This window comes from Molossus molossus, unplaced genomic scaffold (genome assembly GCF_014108415.1).
Source record: "Molossus molossus isolate mMolMol1 unplaced genomic scaffold, mMolMol1.p scaffold_m16_p_6, whole genome shotgun sequence".
NCBI lineage: Eukaryota > Metazoa > Chordata > Mammalia > Chiroptera > Molossidae > Molossus > Molossus molossus.
The window spans coordinates 62,350,029-62,369,766 of record NW_023425399.1 but is presented as its reverse complement, the minus strand read 5'-3'; the positions used below and the strand labels follow the sequence as shown (position 1 = coordinate 62,369,766).

Below are 19,738 nucleotides of genomic sequence, written 5' to 3'. Positions count from 1 at the left end.
ACTGAAATTTTCAGTGATGGCAGTAAAATTGTTCTGGTGAGTACTGGACTTAAAAGGAAGCCCAACCCTGGATGGTTTTGCTCAGTGGTTAGAGTGTCGGCCCACAGACCAAAGAGTCGATTCCAGTCAAGGAAGCCTGGAAAAAAAAAAGGAAGCCCAGTTAACCAGACATGGAATTTTGCAAGGGTATCCTGGATAACATGACATATTCCCCCCTCTCACAGTGAAGCTTCAGCTCCATTAATCATGACTGCTTGAACACTTCAACCGACTAATGGAAATATTAACCACCATACTCTCATGAGTTCTACTGATTTTTGAGTCTCTTTGTTATTTATAACAGAGATAAGACAGTTTTCACCCATCTGGACAGCTTTTGTTCATCAGTGTATGTGTGTGTCTCATTCGTGCACAGAAGAAAGACTTGCCAGGTTCAGTCAACCAGTCTTTAAGGAGCACGTGAGAGGGCTTGTTTTCTTTTAGGAGAAGCCCTGGTGCGTGTTACCTTTGATCTGGGCATGAGACAGCCCCATGTTGTTAGTGCAAAGTGAGATGAACTCACTGACACTGGGGAGGGGGTAGGTCGTTACTTGGGCTTAATGATTTAAAGCCACACTTTAGAATAGTAAAAGGCCATTGGCCTTGAAAGCCTGTCCACAGTTTGCTAGATCAGTGACAGGATGTGAATCTCAGTTGGCCAGTATCGTAAGTGTGCTTTGGGGCAAGATTGGTTGACTGAGCAAGAAATAAGAATATTTTATTCATGTTCACATGTCTCTAAAAAGTTGCATAAAAGTTGGTATGAAATAGAACATGGTAGAATATGTTAAAGAAGTGTTTTCAAAACAGGCCCTGGTACACAGACTTGGACCTTACCCTAAGTCTGGTGTCAGTCTTACTTCAGTCAGGTTTACCTTTCAGGCTCTATGTGATGTGAACTGTGGAGATCTTAGCAACAGTCCAAAATCAAGTCAAATCATTTATAGGAGCACATGGGGCAAAAATAGATATATTAGTTCACCAAAGAAGAAATTTGTGGGTGACGTGGAAGGACGAATTAGAGTAGGCAGGCCTAAAGTCCCTGGCCTGCCTGCTGCCCTTGGTGGTGGTAGCGGCAGTCAGAGCTGCAGCAGCCTAGCTTCCAGGAATCTCTCCTTGGTCTTCAGTTTAGCCTGCTGGTCACCGCCTTCACCACAGCTGGAGGAGGTAGTGAGAGACAGATGCAATTCTCATCTGTCACTCGTCTCCCCCATTTTACATCCCTCCCCCCTTCCTGGAGGCTGGCCCTACTGACTTCAGCCAAGCACCAGGCCCAGAGGTCGCTGACTCGACTCGTACGGAGGTATCATCTAGCTGCTACAATGGTGGGAGGGCCATTCCTGTAATAAACCTGCATTCAACATCACTCAGCATAGTCTGCTGCTCAAGTTCACCCTGACTGAAGCATATCAGTGAGCTGTTTCTGAGATAAGAAGGACCAGGAGGAAGAAGGCAGCACACGCTTCTCTGTCCTAAAAATGACTGAACAGGAGGAGGCAAATGTGTAGCTCTGGGATGGAGGAGAAGTAAGAACTGGCTGAGATGGGCATTAGGCCTCCACTGCTGGAACCAGACGACTTTGGGGGTGTCTGCTATGAAGAATTTGGAAACAGACAGGCTGTCTTCTTTCTGTGAGTGTGGCATTGCTGTAAGGCGGAAGAACGGAACAAGTGTCAGCAGTTCCTGGTGGGAGACAACTGAGGTCAAATTGCTTAGTGTCTCTACCTGCCACAAAAGATAAAATATTGGGAAAATAGTGATTCCTATGTTGTTGGCTTTTGGATAATAAAGCAACATATTTTTTTGTTTAAATGCCATACAATTTACAAAGTGTTATGAGAATATTATTTTTATTGATGTGTCTATTAAAATAGTAAAACTTTGAATTTGTACTTATTAATCTCTAACTATGCTTTGGAAGGAAATAGATGGATGACTTGAAAGTCAAACTATTCTCAAAACATTTTATGAAAACATTGACTTTGTAAGCTGATGACAGCCCAGGGTACCGTGACAGGTATCGGAGGCATGCCTCTGTCCCCTTTCCAGCTCGGCAGGCCCTGTTTGTCCACTAGATCGTACAACAGGAATCAGCAGAAATCAGTAGGCAGGGACAGGCATAAATACATCCCCATGTAGGCGGGAACAATCTTCTCTATCTCAAAGTCAAAGAAACAGCTTTCTCACAGCCTGTCCCTACTCCCATGGCAGGAAGAATGGGATTTGTTATTTTTAAATCTCTTAAAAGATTAAAAAACCAAAGTCAATGGGAACCCTGTATGAAAATTTCTACTAGACTATGTTTCTCAAAGACTCATTCTCAATGCATTACCATTTCAAAATAGCTGAGTTCATAAACATCTACTGTGCAATATTGAACTCGTCTCATTTTAGAGGTGTTCTGGGAAAAGTTTGACATTTTGCAGGGAGAGCTGTGATTTAAAGTCTTCAGGTCAGCACCCTGGAGCATGGAGTTTTCAGTGACTGTATTTGCAGACAAGGTCTAGTAGAAACCACTCATATTCTTAAAGACCCATCTGCCTTGGCGGGAGCAACTTTTGCCTGTGAAGGTAGGCACAATGATGTCCCAGCTGGTGCTACAATCACAGGATGAGCTGGTTTGCAAAATTCTGAGTGAAGGAAGAGGAATAGAGGGAGAGAGAGCACAGGGTGAGGGCAATGGCTCCAAAGGCTCTGGAACAGAGAGTGAGAGACCAGGGCCCTGGTGGAATGCCCCCTGGAAAGGGGTGTCATGAGGTGAGGGTTGACTGCTGCCTCAGACCTATTCCACCCTCTCAGATCCAGAGTCTGTGGGCCCACACTGGAGCTCAGATGTGGCTTTGCCTGATTCTCCCATGGTGGGGGCAGAGTTCTGACTGGTTAGAGCTTGAGGTGTGGAAGGTCAGGCAGGTGAACCAATGCTGTCAGTGGGAGGATGTTGGGTGTGGCCCCAGAGCCAGCATCATTTTCTCTTTCTGTTTAGAGCTACCCTGCTGAGAAGTTCTTTAGGGACATCTAAATTCAGACAGAAACTTTGAAGACTCCTATACTTTGCTTGTAATAAGGTCTTAGTGAATATTTACCAACCTGATTTATTTACTCCGATACGAGGACAGTTACATTTCACTCCTGTACCATTTTAGTGGATTTTAGTTTACTTCTTGTAACAGACATTCAGATAGTCACCAGTTTCCTGATTTTTTCAGTCATTTAAGACACATATTACTGTACAATTTTATCTTTTTCTTTATTGATTTTGGAGAGAGAAAGGGAGAAAGAGGGAGACAGAAACATCGATGAGAAAGAACATTGATTGGTCACCTCCTGCATGACCCCACTGGGGATCAGGCCCACAATCTAGGCATGTGCTCCGACCAGGAATCAAACTGGTGACCTGTTGGTGCATGGGTCGATGCTCAGCCACTTAGCCACACTGGCTGGGCTCACTGTACAGTTTTAAAAATAAGTTCACAAGTTCAGTTTAGGGGATTCTCCCCCAAAGATGCACACTGTAATGAAAAGACATTGCTCGCCCTGGCCGGTTTGGCTCAGCGGTTAGAGCGTCGGCCTGCGGTCCGGAGAGACCCGGGTTCGGTTCCCGCTAAGGGCACGTACTTCGGTTGCAGTTTGTCCCCGGCCCTGGTTGGTCGTGCGGGTGGCAGCCACTCGATGTGTCCCTTCACGTCGATGTTTCTCTCTCTCTCTCTCTCCCTCCCACTCTATCTGTACAAAAAATGGAAAAATATCCTCGGGTGAGGATAAAAAAAAAAAAAAATAAAAAAAAAAATAAAAAGACATTGCTCAACCAATTCCAGATGTATCTAATCACAGGTCTCATGTAGAGAAAAAAGAGCTGGAATGCTTCTCTTTCTCCTACCCTGACCTCCACCAGAGTCATCCTCTGGGCGAGGGGCAGGGTGGGAGGAGGAGGACTAGGAGGAGGGGAAAAGAAAAGAGGGGAAGGAAAGAAACAACAAAGTAGAAAAGGGAAAGAACACAGAGGGGTGGTAGAGAGAGGGGGCAAATGTGAGCGAATGTGGCAGAGGCTATAGACAGTATTCCTGAATGTTTTCAGCTCTAAAAAACAAAAATTAGCACACCGTGAAAATTTTCTTTTTCTCTAAGAACAATCAAAATCAACAACAAGCAGGCAATACCATGACACCTCTTAGCTGTGCTCCCTAGACCCTCTCCCAAATACAGAATGGACGCAGCAGCTGAGGAAGGCAGGACCTGGGGGCTGTGGAGGCTGTTGGTCCCTTTCCCGGACAACTAAGGCTCCCCCAGAACAAGGCAGTGGGCAAGGGGAAGAAAGTTGTAAATCAGCCTCTTTGCATCATAATTGGACATTTCACCAAGACTGAGCTTTCTTTTCAGACTTCTTCTTAAAAAGAGAATTGGGTTCTGGGACTAGCAGCTTCTAGGGACAGGTGACCCGACTATGGCCTGGCTCTTGAGGAACAGAGGGAGCAGATATGGATTCCCTCAGTCACTGGGCTCACCGTGTGCCTGGTGGGGTTGCAAGTTCTTCTCATTGGATTCTCACTGTAACCCCAGTTATTTTTCCTCTTTCTTTGGCCTTGCCTGCTGCTGCAGGTTGAGTCCCAACAGAGCTGAGCCTGGTGTTTGCCTGAGTTGGACCTTCCTGGTCACCGAATAAACACTATGACTACACAGGGGCTGGTTTGGAAGTCAGGGTTTTATGACAGCCTGAGGCATGTAGCATTCGACACACACAAGGTGAAACAATAAGACAGTGCCACAAGCTACTGGAGGGCCACACATACTACCAAACTATATGTTTGGTAGCAGCCCAGAGCAAAATCCCACCACAGTGATGGAGCAATAGTTGCAGAGTTGGTGGTTCACTTTGGATTGGGTTTCCATCAGACTTCTGAGAGGAAAAAATATCAGAAGCTGAATCAGCATGTCTGTCCTACTTTGGCCAAAACAGAACTCCCAGCTCTTCAACCTCCTTATTCCTTTCTCTCCGGGCTGGTGGAGAAGGTGGGCGCTTTCTTTAATCCCACTGTTGATGTGATTCACTGTGACAGCTAGTGGTATCCACCGTGAAAGAAACAGCTAGGAATGGTCATGCAGTGTTTTCTGATGGTAAGACACAGGCCAGAAGTCTGTGTCCACCTACCTTCTGTCACCACCTTGAGACACTGCACATAAACTTAATTAGCCAGACCAAGGGTCTCCAGATGCCAGGTTTTGAAACTGAACTCTGGGTGGTTACGTAGGTCACCTGGTTGTTGGACATGTAAAACGTCTGCTGTGTCAGGTCAGCTACGGAGACCTCTGATCAAGTCAAGACATTCTGCTGCCTCCTGATGCTGATTTGGTGGAGGGGGAACCTAAGGCTTTATTACTTTACAAAGTCAGTGCTTATCCCTCTGGGTGATGAGAAACCAAGACCACCTTGGTAGGAGTGGCCCAGAGCCACCACTTCACTCTGCCAACACCACCCGGTATTTGTCACTTGGGACTTTGGACCTCAGTTGTGTTTCCACATGTTCCCTACTCTGAGGACATGACTTCCTGTCCCTGGGGGAATGAGGAGGTGCTTAGAGCATTTGGGGACAGTGAGAAAAGAGGAACACTGTGCTCTCTGCCTTTGATCTTACTGAGCAGCTGCTGGAGAAGGGCACTGGGGCCAAGGAGATGTGGGGAAGGTCCCAACCCAGTGAAAAGAAGCAAATTCACCTCTGAGGAGCCAGTCTCGCCTTCGGCCCCTCTCTTCCCTGCCTTTCCCTCGGTCTTCCTTGCTCTTCTGTGTCTCTTTTCTTCATCTTTTCCATTCATTCTGTGTGCCGTTTCCCCTTTCTCCTGGCACTACTGTGACATAGCTCCCACCCTCAAGGAACCACTAGACCAGCCCTGCTTACCAATGCTCTCCTCTAGCCAAAGTTATTCATTAGCCAAGAGGTCCTCCCGAGAATCCATTGCTTCTTTGTAACTCATGATGGAACAGGTTCTCAGAGGTTTAGTGAGGTCCCCAGCTTTTATGAAATCACAGTTAATCCCTTGTTTTCATAACAAGGTTGGGAGAATCTATTTCCCATTTCTCCAGATTGTCTGTTGGTTCTGAATGGCTGCAGTGCCCAGGGTGGTGATGGGGAAGCTCCATCATGACTCATCGGTACCCCTGTGTCTGTCTTGCAGCTGCCACGCTGCCTGCAGGCTGGCTCTCCTCTGACACGCGGCTGTTTTCAGGCCTTGCTGCACATGGGAACCACCAGGAGCTTGAAGAATTACTCAGGGCTGGTCTCACCCTAGGTTTTTGAACTAAATGCTTTGGATAGTGGCCTGGTCATTGAAATTTTAAAAATCTCTCCTGGTGCTTCTCTCCTGGTGCTCTGACTATGTGAAATTAGGAAGGGTTGGAGGCCAGGGCAGGGCTAGCTCCTGATGCAGGAGTGGGCAATCAGATCCTATGATCCCTTGTGTTCCCAGATGGTTTTGTTGCCAGAGAAATGAGTAGGTCCAATTTCCCTGTCACTAGTGGGAGTGGGGTTCTTGAGATATCTTAAGAAAATAAATTTTCTAAGACTCACATGGGAGAATGAATGGTCTTTATTTGGGTGGAGTTATATTCCTTGGTTTCTAAAGTTCTGGTTCCTGTTAGCCAGTCCTGGAAAAGGGGTAGCTGTGGGTTCAGCAACGCTAATAGTAGGGCCAGTGTTCAAAGTTTCCATTCCATGGTGAAGCTGAATCTGATGTAGCATCAGGCATTAGGCTAGATTCAGTCCATCAGTTCATTTTGTGAAGTCCACATGGCCATGGGCCACGTGGGTGAATGCAGGGGAACACTCCCCCTGCAACAGGAGAGCCAGAGCCCAATGTGCAAGAGAGCCAAGAGGCAAGAGGGGAAAACATCCTTTGTTCAGGGGTTAAGTATCTCAGATTCTGTGCCCTTGCAGTGGCCATGCCTATTCTAGCCAAATACGTTTCCAGGTGTGATTGACGGGTAAGCATCTTCCCATGTCACCCAGACCTTATTGGGCATGCATCTAAACTGCCTCTGTCCAATACTTCCTCCCATCGATCTTTGGGGAACAGATTTGGAGAGTGTTAACTGCAGCTTCCTGGAAAAGCTGTATAAATGGTAGGCCTGTGTCGTCTAGTCTCCCCTTTACTCCTTTCCTGTGAATAATAACCAGGTTATTGGTGGCATCAGTTTCACATGAGTCCTGTTTCCCCAGTAGATAGAAATCTTGCTCCCTCACTAGTTTATTCACTCAGCAAACATAAGTAGAGACCATAATAAGTGTCAGGCATTAGGAGGACCCATGGAGAAGACACAGTGTCAGCTCTCACAGAACTGACTGACTGGGGGAAAGCAGAGTTAGAAACAGATACTATTTTGGAATACCCTACCCTAAATATTTGAAAAGAAACTATATATCAGCTTAGTGGAAGGAAGGGCTAGCTCAGCATATCTATGTTGGGGGCAGAATTATAGAATGTTTTTAGAAGTTATAATCCTTATTTGGCAGGGAAAAACATTGAGGGGCTTGAACCAAGTTGTATGCTCTTGGTTCTTCAAGGTCAAGAAGTGACAAGGTGTTGGCTCCCCCAAGCACTGTTCTCACATATGTTCACATAGGCACCTGCCTCCGTGGCTAAGGAGATGTCCTACCATGTGCATTATCAGATATTAAATATTAGATATTGTCTAGAGCAGCCTGTGGGTCACGACCCTTGTGGGAATCGAATGACCCTTTCACAGGGGTCACCTAAGACCATCAGAAAACACATATTTCTGATGGTCTTAGGAACTGAGACACTGCTCCTCTATCCGTCTCCAGGCCGGTCCACACACATACAGATACGCCCGCATACAACATGAGGAACTGTATTAAAGGGTTGCGGCATTAGGATGGTTGAGAACTGGTCTAGAGAATTAAAAGGTTTCTGCCTGCTGTTCCATGGATCTGACGCTCAGTTCTAGGAACCTGTAGGTCATCACTGGTTGTTTGTGCCTGAGACCAGCAGTGTCAACCTCACCTGGGAGCTTGTTAGAAATGTAAACGCTCAGCACCCACCTCACCCTAGACCCACCAAATCTCTGGGGGTGGGCCCAGGAATCTGTATTTGATACACTCTGGAGGTGATTCTTAAGCATGCTCATGTCTATGAAACCCTACTCGAGGTTGCTGACTCAGTTCCTAATACATAATGTGGTAGTTTTGCATTGTCATCCTCAGGTTTTTACTCTCTGTGTGTCCATACCCTTTGCCACGTGACTCTGCAGGTCTTTCCACTACAGTAGACATATTTTCTCCTGTCCTGATGACATTGGTTTGGCCAGTGGCAATCTTTGGCAATACAATGTGTGAAGAAGTAACAATGTATTAGTTTTGAGCCCTGGCCTTAAGAAGCAGTACATGTTTCTGCTTGGCCCCCTGGGAGTTTCCAACTTCTCTATGAAAACAAAAAATGCCTACAGGTAGCTGCTGCCTCTTCAACATGGGCTCCAAAATGATCATATGGAACAGAGCTTCCCTAGCTGATCTACATACCCATAGCCAAGCAGATCTTCTTAGCTAACCTGCAGATATTTGAGTCTGAGAATAATTATATAGTATGTTTGCCACTGAGTTTTGGGATGGTTTGTTATGCAGCAGTACCTGACTGATACAGTTGATTGAGGAAGATTTTATATATCTAGGCAGATAAAATTCAGTATACCAGAGGTCACGCTATTGGCACCAGCAAGTCAGGGTAGTAGTCTGGGGTCAAGGGTCAGGAACCAAGGATGAGTCTGTGAAGTGTGGCCTATAGGCTCTCTGCCTCATGAGTTCTCAGTAACTGACCCTGAGGCTCCCTGCCTCATTCTCCTGGTATTACCTATTCAGGGAATTTGATTAATCATGCCATAGATCACAGGAGTTATAATTTCATTGTCTCTCACCTTAATTACTGCATTAATTTCTTAATAGGTCTCTTTGCTTTTGCACATTCTCCAACTGTCTCTTTTCAACAGAGAAGCCAGATTTATCCTTTTAAAATCTAAGTTATGCCTGGCTGGTGTGGCTCGGTGAATTGAGCGAATCCCATGGACCGAGAGTTCCTGGTTCAATTTCCAATCAGGGCACATGCCTGGGTTCTGGGCTTGATCCCCAGTGAGGGGGTGTGCAGGAGGCAGCCAATCGATCTATCTCTCTCACGTCGATTTTTTTATCTCTCTCTCTCTAAACAAACAAACAAACAAACAAACATTAAAAACATATTTTAAAAAATCTAAGTCAGAACATGCCACTCTTCTGCTCCAAACCTTTAAATGACTTCCCATTCTACTCAGTGTAAAGCCAGAGTGCCCACCGTGGCTTACAAGAGCCTATGTATTCTGGGACCTCCTACCCCCTAGTGTTATTTCTATTATCATCTTTTTCATTCAATTCATCCTCTGGGCCCCTCTGAATTCCTGCAGATTTTGACCAAACAAACTTGTTCCACCTCAAGATCTTTGCGATCGCTGCTCCTCCACTGGACCACACTTCCCCCCTTTTCCAGGGAACATCTACACAGCCATCTCCCTAATTTCTTCAGTTACCTGCTCAAATGTCATCTCACCAGAGAAACCTTTCCCATGCAATGTAGAAAATAGTAATACCGCTACCCCATTTCATATTCTTTATCCCCCTTATCCTATTTTATCTTTTTGCTGAGTATTTATTGCCACCTGATATGTTACTATTTATCTATTTTCTTATTCATCAGCTGTCTTCCACCCTCCAGAATATAATATTTATGAAAATAGGGAGTTTTATATTTCAATGCTATATCCCCAGTGCCTATTACAGGCACAAAGTAGATGCTCAATAAATATTTGTTGAATGACTGAATCAATAAGTGAATGAGTGAATCATCAGTTAGACTGTAGTTTGGGAGCCCCATGGTTCAAAACAGGGCTCCTGAAGCCATCCCCTTAGCCTGGCCTATGGCAGGCACTTTTCTCCTGCAAGGGTTGCCAGTGTGGCAGAGCTGTAATTTATTGTGTTTAATTAAACATTGTCACAGGAATGTTTTAACTCAAAATTCTTCTGATCCCATATCCTCTTTCTGTTAACAAAACTACTTTGAATGCTAAATCATAAGCAGAAGGTTTTTGGTGAGTCGTGAATAAGAACAAGGGGCACTAGGTAAACTGGTAACTTAATGACCTTATCAATTTCTACCTCATGGAAGACTTTGCCAGTGGGAGCCAGAAAAGTCCCAGGGCTGAGGTCCCTTCTTCCAGGACAGGGCCTGGTGGGGCAGGGGCTGCCTTAGTCTTGGGAACACTCATTCTCAGCTTTTATGACTGGCCTGTTGAAACATCAGGATAGGGTAGATAGGCTCTGCTGCCCTAACAAACCCTGACATCTCAGTGGTTTAACACTAACAAGTTTATTCTTGCTCATACCACAGTCCCAGGAGATCAGGGGTCTCATAGTGGCCTGTCTCCAAATGGGACTCAGAGACCTGCCATGATTTCAATGTAAATTCTGCACCTGAGATTTCTCTACTTCCAGCTGCGCAGATGGCGGCAGCCTGGAGAACACACCTACTCCTCCCTGCCTTGGTCCCAGCATGGCATTCCTGCTGCTCACACACTCATGAAAAGAACTCAGGCATACAGGTCAAACGCAACTTAAAGGAAGCTAAGAAAGTGCCTTCCTGTATTCCTGGCAAAGGAGGTGGTGTGGGGAACACATAGCTTATGTTCTTGCTTGTAAGGTGACACGTTTCTGCAGTGGGTCCATTATGCCATCGTTTAGCCCTTAGAGGGCAACCTTATTTCTAACAAGGTGCGTAGTAACCAGGAATGTACTCCAGAGATCAATAACAGCTGAGACAAGGAGAAAGAAGTGCAACTGAACAGCCCCTTGCCATGGTGAATTCCGCAGGGAGGGCAGTGAGTGAAACTTGTGGGTAGACACAAACTCCCTATTTGTGTGAATATTTTGGATTTGTATGCAAATCATGGAGACTGCTTTTACTAAATAGATGTCACCAATTTGAGTTAAATGGCTAGAGCAGTGGCCAGGTGTTGCTAATCTTGATTAGCAGTCTGCATTGCCTCAGCAGTTCACATCACTGAATCTAAATCCTCTCCTATTAAATATGGGGCAACTGAGGCCCCAGGGAGGGAACAGCATTCAGGCAGCTGGCCAGCAGAGTGACCAGGTTACCTGACTCCTCCTGCCCCTTCCAGACTCCTTCTGGTACTTTAGTTCTACTGGTGCAAGGTGGGGGGTTCCTGCCAGTGACTGAGGGCTCAGGGTGGCAGTGAGCTGGGGTTCCATGCTTACTTCTGCTTTGTAGCCATTGCCTGAAAGGAAACCTAAAAGGTGGGGGTGAGGGTGGCACTTGCATGACCATCTCCATGAGAGAGAGAAAGCTGTCCTCTCACCCTGCCAGCCTCGCTTCCATGTGGCACCAGGGGAAGTAGCCCAAGAGCTTTCAGCAGCCTTGGGAAAGATCTGTTTTAGAAGCAGAGTAGCAGAATATGCCCACAGGAATTTTCTGGCCCACTAGGTGATATAAGACATACTATTATTATATTACATATTAATTATTATATTACATATAATGTATAGTTATTATGTTATATATCTTATATAATATTATAATTATTACCTGATATTAAACATTTCAGAATTAGCTGATTTTTCTAGGAGGAGTGTTGGAAATAATTAGCAGCTCTTTGCCAATCACAGGGCAAGTTGGCCCTGCCTCCTGCTGCTAATGCACCATAGTGACATGGAGAGAAGACAAATAATGCATCTCAATGGCAAGGCAGTCCATGCTCTGATAAGTCCTCTGGAGAGCATGGCACTATTTTAGGGAGAAAATTTGGATCAACTCCACAATGGAAAATCCCTGGTTCTGTGAGTACTCAGAGTTGAAATAAATGTAGAGTTAGTTAATCTAGAAAGCCTACTTAAAAAGTAAAAAGCCCAGCCTTCCACAACTGCAGAATGTAACTTTCCATTGGAGCAAGGGAGACTTTCATTTTATTTATTTTTAAAATTTTTTATTTATTTTTTTGTTACAGTTATTTCTCCTTTTTTACCCCATTGGCACCCTCCTCCCCACCCAACAACTGCCCTGTCCCCGGCTTAGTTGTCCATGTCCATTGGTCATGTATACATGCATATAAGTTCTGTGGTTTATCTCTTCCCACCCCTCTTCTGAGGGATGTCAGTCTGTTCCCTACTTCCATGTTTCTGGGTCTACCGTATTCCTCAGACTGTTATGTTCATTATATTCCGTATATAAGTGAGATCATGTGGTATTTGTCTTTTTCTGCTTGGCTTCTTTCACTTAGGATAATACTTTCCAGGTCCCTCCACGTCGTCTCAAAGGATAAGAGATCTTTCTTTCTTACCGCTGCATAGTACTCCATTGTGTATATGTACCGCAGCTTTTTTATCCATTCGTCTACTGATGGACACTTGGGCTGTTTCCAGATCTTAGCTATTGTAAATAGTACTGCTATGAACATGGGGGTACATATATTCTTCCTGATTGGTGTTTCAGGCTTCTTAAGGCATATGCCTAGAAGCGGGATCACTGGGTCAAATGGAAGTTCAATTTTTAATTTTTTGATGTAACACCATATTGTTTTCCATAGTGGCTGCACCAGTCTGCATTCGCACCAGCAATGTATTAGAGTCCCCTTTTCTCCACACCCTCGCCAACACTTGTTGTTCGATGATTTGTTGATGGCGGCCATTCTGACAGGTGTGAGGTGATACCTCATTGTTGTTTTAATTTGCATCTCTCTGATGATTAGTGATGTTGAGCATTTCTTCATATGTCTCTGGGCCATTTGTATGTCCTGTTTGGAGAGGTGTCTATTTAGCTCCTCTGCTCATTTTTTTTTTATCCTCACCCAAGGACATTTTTCTATTTTTTGTACAGATAGAGTGGGAGGGAGAGAGAGGAAGAGAGAGAGAGAGGGAAACATCGATGTGAAAGGGACACATCGAGTGGCTGCCACCCGCACGACCAACCAGGGCCGGGGACAAACTGCAACCGAGGTACGTGCCCTTAGCGGGAACCGAACCCGGGTCTCTCCGGACCGCAGGCCAACGCTCTAACCGCTGAGCCAAACCGGCCGGGGCCTCTGCCCATTTTTTAATTGGGTTCTTTGTCTTCCTTTTGTGGATTTGTATGAGCACTCTATATATATTGGAAATTAACCCCTTATCTGATACATCATTGGCAATGATGTTCTCCCATACAGTGGGTTGCCTTTCCATTTTGATGATTGTTTCTTTTGCTGTGCAGAAGCTTTTTAGTTTGATGTAGTCCCATGTGTTCATTTTCTCCTTTATTTCTGTTGCCTTAGGTGATGTATCAGTGAAAATTCTGCTCCGTATGATGTCCGAAATTTTGTTGCCTACATTTTCTTCTAGAATTTTTATGGATTCACGGGTCACATTTAAGTCTTTTATCCATTTTGAGTTTATTTTTGTGTATGGTGTAAGTTGATGGTCGAGTTTCATTTTTTTGCATGTAGCTGTCCAATTTTCCCAACACCATTTATTAAAGAGGCTGTCTTTACTCCACTGTATGCTCTTGCCACCTTTGTCAAATATTAATTGAGCGTATTGCCTTGGGTCCATTTCTGGGTTTGCAGTTCTGTTCCACTGGTCTATATGCCTGTTCTTGTGCCAGTACCAGGCTGTTTTGGTTACAGTCGCTTTGTAGTATAACCTGATATCTGGTATTGTGATCCCACCTACTTTGTTCTTCTTTTTCAAGATTGCTGTGGCTATTCGGGGTCTTTTTTGGTTCCATATGAACTTTTGAAGTATTTGTTCTAGTTCTATGAAATATGTCGTTGGTATTTTGATGGGGATTGCATTGAATCTATAGATTGCTCTGGGTAGTATGGACATTTTAATTATGTTAATTCTTCCAATCCATGAACAGGGTATGTGCTTCCACTTTTTTATATCTTCCTCTATTTCTTTTTTCAATGACCTGTAGTTTTCTGCAAATAGGTCCTTTACTTCTTTGGTTAAGTTTATTCCTAGGTATTGTAATTTTTTTGGCGCGATGGTAAATGGGATTGTTTTTTCAGTTTCTCTTTCTGTGAGTTCATCATTGAAGTTTTGTCTTCCTTTTGTTAAGTTGTGTGAATACTCTATATATTTTGGAAATTAACCCTTATCTGATATATTGTTGGCAATTATGCTCTCCCAGATAGCGGGTTCCCTTTCCATCTTGATGATTATTTCTTTTGCTGTGCAGAAGCATTTTAGTTTGATGTAGTCCCATGTATTAATTTTTTCCTTTGTATCTTTTGCCTTAGACGTTGTATCAGTGAAAAATCTGCTGTGTGTGATGTTTGAAATTTTGTTGCCTACATTTTCTTCTAGGATTTTTATGGATTCATGAGTCACATTTAAGTCCTTTATTCATTTTGAGTTTATTCTTGTGTATGATGTAAGTTGGTGGTCTAGTTTCATTTTTTTGCATGTAGCTGTCCAATTTTTTCAACACCATTTATTGAAGAGGTTGTCTTTACTTCACTGTATGCTCTTGCCACCTTTGTCAAATATTAATTGAGTATAATGTTTTGAGTCAATTTCTGGGTTTTCTGTTCTGTTCCATTGATCTAAATGCCTGTTCTTGTGCCAGTATCAGGCTGTTTTTTTTTTTTTTTTTTTTTTTTTTTTTTATCACAATGGCTTTGTCGTATAACTTGATTTCTGGTATTGTGATTCCTCCTACTTTGTTCTTCTTTTTCAAGATTTCTGTGGCTATTTGGGGGTCTTTATTGATTCCATGTGAACTTTTGAAGTATTTGTTCTAGTTCTGTGAAATATATCATTGGTATTTTGATGGAGACTGCATTGAATCTATAGATTACTTTGGGTAGTATGGACATTTTAATGATGTTAATTCTTCTAATCCATGAACAAAGTATACTTCCAGTTTTTTATATCTTTCTCTATTTTTTTTTTTTTTTCAATGTCCTGCAGTTTTCTGCAAACAGGTCCTTTACTTCTTTGGTTAAGTTTATTTCTAGGTATCTTAATTTTTTTGCTGCAATGGTAAATGAGATTTTTTTTTTTTAGTTTCTTTTTCTGTGAGTTTATTATTTATTTATCAGAATGCCATCAATTTCTTGACATTAATTTTGTATCCTGCTACTTTGCCAAATTTGTTTATTAAATCTATTAGATTTTTGATGGAGTCTTTAGGGTTTTCTGTGTACAGTATCGTGTCGTCTGCTCATCTGCAAATAATGTCAGTTTCACTTCTTCCTTTCCAATCTGGATCCCCTTTGTTTTTTCTTCTTATCTAATTGCTGTGGCTAAGACTTCCTGTACTATGTTAAGTAAGAGTGGTGAAAGTGGGCATCCCTGTCTTGTTCCTGTTCTTAAGTGAAATGCTTTTGGTTTTTGCCCATTGAGTATGATGTTGGCTGTAGGATAGTAGTAAACATTGGAGAAGAGTCCAGCAGTGTGAGAAGTATGAGTAGATTTGGTTTCTCAAAGGAAATGCAGGGGCATATCTGTAACTGCTCACCTGTAGCCGGGCAGATCCTAAAGCATGGTCACACACATATACTGTAAATATCCCTGTTGCCCTTCTCCAAAGGGATGTACAGTTATTTTTCAGGTAACTGTGCTTTGGGGAAGGGGAAATAAGACTTTAAGAGGTTTATTAGATACTGGTTGTGAAATGACACTACTTCCAAGGGACCTTGAATGCTATTATGGTCCATCAATGGGAGGAGGGGATTGTTGGGTTGAGTTGATTACTGGGGTTTTGACGTAGGTTTATTTCAGTGGGCCTAGTGTTTCTCCGAACCCATCCTATGCTGTCCCTGTTCTGGAATACACAATTGGAATATACTAGAATATATCAGCAACTGGTAGAATCCCCATATTGCTTCCTTGATGCATAAAATGACCCAAGGCTATTATGATAGAAAAGGTCACGTGGAAGATTCTAGAACTGCCTCAAGGCATTATGGCATTCCTGCAGGATCTGCAGATATTAGTGCCACTAGCAAGGACTTGAAAGTCAGAGTTAGTGAATATTGCCATATTGCCATTGAACTCGCCTGTTTGGCCTGTGCGGAAGACATATGAATTTCAGGAATCAACAGTGTGTCATTGTAAACATCATCAGGTGGTGACTCCAAGTGTAGTTGCAATTCTGGATGTGTACAGAATTTTATTATACTTCACTAATATTGTGCTTTCATCAGTGTCAATGCAAGACCCTGTACTAACGAAAAGATTATTACTCTCTGAAGGCTCAGATGGTGGTTAGCATTTTTGTATTTTTAGCAATAAAGTACTTTTAAATTAAGATATGTACATTTTTTGAGGTAATGCTCTTGTACACTTAATAGACTACAATATAATGTAAACATAACTTTTATGTATGCTGGAAAACCAAACTATTCCTGTGACTTGCTTTACTGGATAATTGCTTTATTGTGGTGGTCTGCAATATCGCCAAGGTAAGTCTGTATTCTTTTCACATCCTCTAGTATCTGACATGCAGCTACCAAGCTTGCAGATGCTTTTCACCCTCTATACTTGTTAGTAAAGATCACCAGAAGCAATTTGCCTTCAGCTGGCAGAACCAGCAATATAACTTCACTGAACTCACTCAGGGTTATATTGACTCTAGTTGGTCATAATCTAATCCACAAGACTCTTGTTTGTCTGTCCATTCCACAGGACATCATACTGGTCTACTGCATTGATAATAATTGATGACACCATGTTGAGTGAACAGGAATGAATTAGAGAGAAGCTGACCTAGACACTTGGATAGTGGAAGTACATCTGACCTAAACACTTTGAGGGTAGAAATACATCTATAATAACTTAGGAGATTTTTATCTCAGTGAAAATTTCGGGGGGGGGGGGGAGGGCATTACTCCAAAACACGTTGACAGCTAAGTTTCTGCATTTAGTATTTCCTCCCTAAGAAGGAAACATAAAGTCTAATGGGCCTTTTTTGATCTTGAAGCCACATATACTTCATTTGGTCATGTCACCCTGACCTATTTGTTAAATGGCTCTTATAACAAAAGAGGGCTCTGCACTAGCCAGCTCTGCGAGCTGTGCTGCCACATTGGCTTCATGATAAAGTGCATCCCACGATGCTGGATTCATCTCTGACACAGCTATATTGAAACTTTGGCAGACTCCGACAAATGAATCAGAGAGCATAGCCATGCCATTCCATAGATTAAATAATTCTTTGAGAGATAGCTTCTGGCTTGTAACAGGGCCATAGAGACTGAGTGTCAATGCCTACACAGAGTAGAGACTCAACACTTGACCATGGGCTACCATGGTGTCCATCATGAACTGGCTGTTTTGACCACCCAAGCCATAAAGTTGGGCATGCACAGCAGCCCATCATCAGGTGGAAGTAAAATATACAGAATTGGGCCTGAGGAGGTCCTGAAGACACATATAAATAATGTAAACATGTGGCTCAGATTGTCATGGCTCCTACTTTTGCTCTATTGCCTCCACTTTCTCAACCTCCACTGACAGTGTCATTGGGGATTCCCTATGACCAGTTTATTGGAAGGACAAACTTTAGTCTTACTCTACAGTGGCTTCATGTGACGTGGCCACACAAAGATGGGTGAAGTAACACATGGGACTTTGTATACAACTGTGGGGAGAGACGTAGCATGTCTTTATTTTATTTATTTATTTTTAAAGACAAAAAAGGCTATTGTTTTAATATAAACCAGGACTTTTAAAATCATCTCCAGCACTTTCAATTGTCACATAGTCATAAACCAAAGACCCAAATAATTTCAAATGATGATAATATTTAGGCAACAATGTGCATGTGTCAGTACTTTTAATGTTGTATACATAAAATGATAGTAAAAAGAGGACTATAAACAAGATGTCGCCCCTCCATTTCCATGGTCAGCACACTGCATTACAGTAAACCAAGTTTATGTTCCACCATCAAGTGTGGTTCTCCCATTAGTTCACTTTGTGATGGGTCATTAAGAATATCTTCAAATCCAATAGTCTCATCAGTACCCTTCAAAATATCCGGTGAAAGGTTTGAACTTGGAAGAAATGGAAGACGCTGAACCTGTTGCATGGCCTTGAATTCCATTTGCAATTTTAGTGGAACAAACAGACCCTGGATGTTTCTCATCAGTGTAGAAGAATTCATTTTATCTTGGTTGAGCTGGAAATTTTTTTCTGATAATTCAAGAGGATGACTGGGCAAAAGTTCATTTTTCACACAAGAAAAACCTTTTCGAAAATCATGATTTTCAAAAGATCCACTTGCGAATAGCTCAGTCAGTAACTGGAATACTGTCCTTTAGCTGAGATCCAAGTCCTCTGGTATTCATCTTCAGGTCGCTCTGCAGAGAACTTCTCAGCATGGTTACCGTCAGCCAGCCCCTGCATGTTTTTAGTTCCATCATATTAGGTGAAATGTCTTATTGGGAATTTAAAATGGTTTAAAAAGATATATATGATGTCTGCTTGAAAAGGGGTGGGCTGTGGTGGTTTTTATACTATGTCAACTTGGCTAAGTTGGAACTAATGTTTCCCAGAATCCTCGTATGGGTTAGACTCATACAAGGAGGAGGTTGTATGATGTTTGAAAAGAGGAAAGAAAGCAGCAGCCATTCCCTTCTGAAGATGGTTGTGGTCAGATATGGTGAGAGAGATGCATAGCTATGGGTGGTTTCCAGGCTGTTCTCTCTGTTCCTCAATGAGGGTTTGTCAGAGACTCACTAGTGGGGTCCACCTTGCCTTTGCTCTGCCCCACTCTGTGCCAAGCTCATCTTCCTGACTGGCTAGCAGCAACCCTGGCCTGCCTTCCACAGACTTCTGCATTGGCTATTCCCTGCTGTTCCACCTTGGTAGCTGAGCATGCTACCTGGTTTCCCAGCAACTCTGGAAAATGCTGACTCGTCCACTAGTGCAGTGACTTGGGAGGCCTATTAGTGATGCCCTCTTTTGGATCCCTATTTCTCTAGCTGTTCCCACAGTTATGTGAAGTATAATAAATAAGAATTACTGATACGCTGAGCTTGGGAGAGAAGGAGAAAGTCACCAAATTCTTGAAGAAAGGACAGCAAATCTGGCCATTTTAATGGAGCACAGCAGGAACAAGGGGACTGACTTGTGTGCCTTTTCTACCTCTGCCACCCTGCACTAACACGCATCTCAGTGGAAATCTTAACTGTGCAGTTTATCTCAGTGACTCTAAACTTCAATGTGCAATTTTAGGCTGACAGACAATTGTGAATCCAAATAAATTCACAGCTACACTTTACCAAATATCAGGAGCCGTATGCACTGGTCTTGGCTATTTAAATTTGAGAAATGTTATTTAATAATGTCCACAATAAAATCTTGTGTGTGGGATGGAGTGAGGAAGCTTCCAGAATATGATAGTGGGTGGGTTGTTGAGGTCTGACTCTCAAGCAGCCCATATTAACTGAACATTTTGCAGCAAGCAACGTGTGAGTTGAAAGATGTCAGTGTCTCCAAAGGCCGCAAGGTAACTATTTTCTTTCTCCCACTTTTTACCCCCTAAATATATGTTCATAGAGTTGGGATAGTGAAAGCACACTTCTAAGATAAACATGGAAATATTTCTTATCTGGATCCACAACAAACAAACAAACAAACAAACCCAGGACCCTGTAAAGGTGCATTGTAGG

General features: G+C 43.1%; 1 pseudogene; it reads right to left on the bottom strand.

Annotated features, from left to right (window-relative positions):
- Window positions 1–17,941: 17,941 nt before the first annotated feature.
- LOC118619307 lies at window positions 17,942–18,412 on the bottom strand (annotated as a pseudogene).
- Window positions 18,413–19,738: the final 1,326 nt, after the last annotated feature.